Raw genomic sequence first — 6,187 nt, 5'->3', positions numbered from 1 at the left:
TTCAATTAATACGTACAACTGTATCGGCACAAATCCACAAGTAGGCACTCTTAGAAAATTGAATTCTTCTTCTCCTTTAGTTATCATTCAGAATAGTAATTATATTTCATAAAAAGAGATTAGGTTTGAAAGATTACTAATGAACTGATGGATAATTCTGAGGTTGCCAGAAGCAACTCATATTCATGGACAAAAGGCAGATTGATATTAAAAGAAAACGCGGACTAATGCATGCGTTCATACAATAATGCATGCGTTCGTACTAAACTGAACGCATTTAAACATTCTGCAGTCCAATCTTACAACCATTAGCGAATGAGAAAATATAGTTTATATCTCATACTTACAATATGATATAAAGGTGATGACAGTTATGGTAATATGCTGCATTCTTGCGTGTGTGCGAACGCCTACGAAACAGGATCACGTTCAAGGTAGTTTAAAATCTGAATGAAAAATTACTGTTTTGATATGATTCCCTTAATGTATGTCATGAATTATATGAAAGCAGAAAGTAAGAAATGTTTAAACTGATCAAATTTAAGCAAGAGTGGAAATGTGGTTTTTGTGATAAAGCACTTTGCCTTCTAATTACAGAATTATTGGTTCAATCCTGAAAGAATCCTAAATGAAAAATTCCTGTTTTTAAATTATTTAATTAATGTATGTCATGCATTATATGGGAGCAAAACAAAAAAAAATATTAAAACTCATTAAATTTATACAAGACTGGAATTGTGGTTTGGTGATAAAGTGCTTGCCTTCTTATTACAGAATTCTTGGTTCAATCCTGAAAGAAGCCTAGATTTTTACTGTTTAAATATAGTACAAATTCAGGGTAAAGCTGGTTTGGCACAGTGATTTTCAATCAGGTTCCAACAATGTATTTTTCCTGTGGTGGATGCAGGATTTGGCAGTAGGGGGTTGTGTTAGAGTCCACCCCACCTCAGCCCCAACATGGTTGGTGTTGAGGTGAGAAAATTTTGAGAATATGGACCTCCAGATGCCCAGAAATGGAACTCTCATACTTTAAAAATCTAACCTGTACTATGTTCATAATGATAAAAATAATATATCAACAATACAATTATTTTTCTTAATACAATTTAGGTGCGTGCGATTGCACTGTCTGCAAAACCCCCCTCCCCCAACACGAACCAGCCCCAGTTTTCTGTTTTTGTTAAAGATGTACTATTTTAATTCCACATTTGTATGTAAGTTAACTTAAAATTAACCATTTTAATTTTTTTTTTAATTTCTGGATTTTTGTAGTGAAATGTGATGTAAATCGGTGAAAACTACTTGTTTTCTTTTTCTCGTTAGAAGCTAATAATTTAATAATTTTTTTGATCTTTTCAAATGAGCTATTCAAAATTTTATTTTAATTTTTTTAGGTATTTTTCTGTCTTTTTGACTGATAATACATCTAAAGTTCAGCGTACGCTAACACATCAGGTAGGGCAAACATCACTCCTACATCTAAAGTACTTGGTATTTTGGAAAGAATAGTCACAGCATGGATTGAAATGATGCTGCATGTACCAGTCACATAGAAATGACAGACACAGCGTGTTTTTGCATTCAATAAATTATGACTGATGTCTTGAATATCTTTTAAAATTGTTGTACATCAAATTAAAAAAAAAATACAGTATATCAACAATTGACACATTGCTATTAGAGAAAATTGATTTCATTTGACAACTGGTCAAATCATTTAAAGGTCTGTCAATATTATCAAGTTTTCTATGACAAAAATCGGTTGTATGTCCATATTTAGTCATGATGTGCCTATATATGGTCATGATGTGATGTCATCTTGACCATATTTAGGCATGTCACATGTTTTTGTCAAATAAAATTTATAGTCAGGACAGGAGTTAATGAATGTATGAGTTGTAATGACTCCACTATATCCATTGGCAGCACTCGGTGGGTGACAGGAGATTAAGCAAATCATCCGACCAAGCCCCTGGAGGCCACAACTCGGATCAGTCTGCATATTTTATAGACATAATGCGTTGACAGCCTCAAATTGATAATTAACAAAATATAATATTGATTTTTTTATCAATTTAATTTAAAAATTTGCTTTTATTTAAATGTATTCATTTTTTTTTTTTTAATTCAGAAACCAAGGACAACATCCTACAGTTCATGATGGCCATCAAGGGTTAGTTTACTGTAAATCACTATGACCAGCCCGCTACCCCTACAGAAACCATGTCCAAGAACAGCTGAGGGGCAATGGCTTTACATCAGATAGAAATTTACGATGTTATTTACGCAATTGTTAGATTTTTCCGCAAATGGAGAACACATGGTTACATAACTCACTTGGGACACTGCACATCTAGGTTCTGAACAGACATCGATGAGCAAATGAATAGATGTAGATGTTGTGTCGCTGGGGACGCTGAACATGAGCTAATCCAGTTGCTGAACAAACGTTGATGTGCACACGTCAGGAAAAAATGTATTCAGATTAATGTATATAAGAAAGCTAAGAAATGAAAATAATCAGAGCAACTACCTTCTAACATAGTGGAATTGAAAAATGACTTTCAAAATATTTAAGAAGGTGAGGGGTAAGGGAGTTAAAATTTCATTGTGCAGCCCATGAAATTTGAAAAAAAATTCTTGGAGGTCGGCAGCCTCGTCAAATTTTTTTACTACCTAGGCTTATATAGTATAAGCTACGATTTTTCCTGAACGCTCGACCTTACATCGTCATCTACAGATTGTGATTTTGTTAATTTCTCTATTAAATCAATATATTGATGGTAAAAGAATGGTCGTACTTGTATTAATTTAATAGTGTAGTATAATACATATGTTTTACATAAGAAAATCGCCGAATAAATTTCGTTCTTGAGTCCGTTTTATCGTTATCTTTGGCATGGGAAATATCACTTTTGTAAAAGCTACGATTGTATCATCAAAGGCTGCTTCAAAACTGCCCATGCATGTCCATGCGTGCATGCCCAGAATGATCTATTAGGGATTTTCCACACATGTACAGTACTTACCAGTAATGAAGTCACGATGCGATCGTCATTGCGTTTAAACAGACGGTAGAATTAGGCCTACAATATGTTGAATTTTGTTGTTTTTAGATAATAAACAACATTTTAAATATGACAATACTGTAAAATGAAGACAAATAATAGATTTAGATAAGCATTACGATCTATGCGGCCCATGTGGCTTCAATTGGGCGATGTTGTAGGCCTTGGCTGGCTAACATCATTCCTACCTAGGCCTAGCCTACGAAACGACTAGGCGAGAAAGACAAGACGATTGTACACAAATCGTACGTACAGTATTGCATGCCTAATAGTTATAATTGTACAAACAAATCTGTTTAATGAACCACCAATTTCCTTGGTTTGATGACGTTCATGAAAATTAGTGTCTGCTATAGCCTGTTTCAGTCAAAGTTTTTGACATTCCAAGCAGTTTTTGAAGCAAAGAAAAAAGGCCTACAGTAGGACTAGGTCGGCAATTGCCAACATGAAATTCATGGGTTGATTGTGGTTCCAGTTTTTGTACTTATCATTATTTTTCTAAAAATAGTTAATATTCACTTTGTACCACTTGGAAATATACCTATGTACATTCTTTTACCATGAAACTAACGAACTTCCAAACCAAATTAAAATAGAATTAAATGACCTTCAACTTCAAAATTTCAAATTTTTGATCAAAACGGAAAATTATAGGTCTCTCTGACCACCCTCTGTTCTCTTGCCTTCTTTTAAATTTAAACTAAATTCTTTTAACTTTCTTCTATTGTATTTTATTTAAGTTTCTGTATATTTATAATTATGTTTTATCTTTCTACTTCGGCTTTTTTTTTTTCAAGGTGAGGGGTAGGGGAGTTAGAATTTCAGTGTGGTTCCATTTTTTGTACTTATTATCATTATGTTTCTACTGCAGCATACCCATAAGTAAGATTCATGATTCTGAAGTACCTCAAATATTTTGTCATCCATATTAATACATTTTTTATGATACCAAGACCAACAATCTTCACACTCAATAGCATGTTGTTTCCCTTTTACTGCTTCGCTGCACACTCCCCATGGATGTTTGGGTTGGTGAGGTCCTGGGTTCATATTGACATCCCCTCAAAACAGCAGTAAGTGCATGCTAATGTGAATTGTACTGTTTAGTTTTTTGACGACAAAATTATATTTATATCGGGTGGAGTTAATACGTGAAAAATGGAACAAACTTACCAGCAAATCTTCAACGGTGTGTCACCCAGCTTTTCATAATGAGTGATGATAGCTGACCAGTAGTAAAAATCCAAAGATGGATAAAATGGTTCAGAACTTCGGAAATCCCTGGCTCTGTAAAAATCCTTAATATTAAAATACAAACAAAAGTCATGCTAACAAATGTTACTTGAAATTTCCTCATGCTAGGCCTCTCCAGGATGGCTTTACAAAGATTACACACTTCAAACTGCACTCTAGTTACATCAAAAAACGACAAGTTAAAAAGAAAAGTTATACGCTAAAGACGATAAAAATCCTCAATCAAACACCAACATGAAAATCACCTTCGACCGCCCAAAACATCAAAATCGGACAACAAAGCACAAACACCGTAATATTCAAGTAAAGAAAAGTTGTTAAATGCGATCTGTTTCCAATCTTGGTGAAGTTTGGTGAGAGTTTATCTGCCAATGTCGTAAGACCAGGCTAGGCCAAGGCTACCGACGTTTTAGAGCACTCCACACGCGGCCATATTCGATGCATGTGGCTGGCGAAGAATCAGCGAAACGTGTTTTCAGCTACACCAAGATTTACTTAAAAAGCACCAAAACAGTAAAAACTACGAGGCTTGGTTGATGCTTTAAATACTAAAGATTTAAATTATCAGTTGCGAAACTTGGATGGCAAAAGCAAAGATTAAAATTTAGAGATTAAAATTTGGATGTTCGGAGTGATAAAAACGAAAACAAACAACAAACAAACACAGGAGGTCACTAAAGTTTTGTAATCTTCAGTCGACAGGTGGCGCTGTATTTTACCATAAAAATAACAACAAACTCACATGGTGACAGGGAAATCTGCTCACTGTATGGATGGAGTATTTATCACATATAACGTAAGTTTCCATTGCTTCTAAATGATAAATTAGTTTAAATACCTTATTAAAACATCTAGTATAAAAGAACAAGTATAAACTGTATAAAAACAGAATGTCCGTCTAGGCTAGGCCCCTATATACTAGGTATAGTCAAGTCAGTCCGAGAGGCAGGCATTACTAACTTCGTGCAGACCGTCCATGGAAAGCAGAGTCTCTATATGGTAGGGCCTATGCACGGTTGTAGTATTAATGGCCCTAGGCTAGGCCTTTCTTACAATGTTTCGATTTCATTTGATGTATTTGTTAGCTACTTGTTCTATACCTCTATGATGGTATATCATACAAAATAATCCTTTTTGAGCTTTTCCAGGCATGTGATGGTTTTAGGGTGAGGGTGCAAAAATTGGGAGGACTCAATGATTAAATGAGGGGTGCTAACTGGCAAAATAAGGTGATAGCTTACTTAGCAATACGAATTGAATTGAATATGAGGTGATTTTTAACTACCTACGTGAGTGTAATTATTTTTGCTGTGGGGAATTGTCTTGAATGGTGGGGGAGGGGATGCAAGCTTTTTTGGGGGGAGTGCAACTCTGTGCATCCTCATATGGTAAAAGCCATCATCATTATATACCACCCCTGTATGTATAATTAATACAATATCTATTCACTGGTTATTGTTTTCTGTTCTCATTATTTAATGGAGATCATAATTGAAAACAGTGTGTCAGCCTTAAAACCTGTGCTCTAGTTGAAGCTTCAGGAATACAAAAGACTAACATGGTGTATACATGCATTTTTCATTGTTTATTTCAACATACAAATGATAAAAAAAAACATGCAATTAATTAAGTCCTGTATTACTCTTCTTAATTACCGTATTTATTCCAATAAATTCCCTGCTTTGTATAAACGCCATTCCCCCCCCCCATTTCAATATACACCCCCTCTAAAGCCTAATTTGAAATAAATGCCTCCCTCGAAACATGCCCCGGTCGTTCTTTTATTTTTGCCCTTGAATAGACGCCACCAAATGACTGTAAAGAAATCTAATGGAAGCAACATCATTCTCAACACATTCTATTAA

The 6,187-nt window shown here is 34.7% G+C and overlaps 2 long non-coding RNA genes across 2 annotated transcripts in view; one reads left to right on the top strand and one right to left on the bottom strand.

Moving 5' to 3' along the window:
* Positions 1–27: 27 nt before the first annotated feature.
* Positions 28–4,886, bottom strand: LOC117103288. The gene is made up of 3 exons (XR_004444561.1): positions 4,242–4,886; positions 348–446; positions 28–74 (listed from the first exon to the last, which is right to left on the bottom strand). It is a non-coding gene; the product is annotated as an uncharacterized LOC117103288 (long non-coding RNA).
* A 125-nt stretch (positions 4,887–5,011) lies between these two features.
* The window catches only part of LOC117103287, a 5,550-nt gene continuing 4,374 nt past the window's right edge, over positions 5,012–6,187 (top strand). Inside the window, exon 1 of the long non-coding RNA XR_004444560.1 lies at positions 5,012–5,118. This is a non-coding gene — a long non-coding RNA (uncharacterized LOC117103287). The remainder of the gene's footprint in view (positions 5,119–6,187) is intronic.

The sequence above is a fragment of the Anneissia japonica genome, unplaced genomic scaffold (genome assembly GCF_011630105.1).
Source record: "Anneissia japonica isolate Jap-2015-1 unplaced genomic scaffold, ASM1163010v1 scaffold285531_len14952_cov192, whole genome shotgun sequence".
In the NCBI taxonomy this organism is placed as follows: Eukaryota; Metazoa; Echinodermata; class Crinoidea; order Comatulida; family Comatulidae; genus Anneissia; species Anneissia japonica.
Note: the sequence above shows the minus strand (reverse complement) of the source record. Positions and strands in the feature narration are given on the sequence as shown.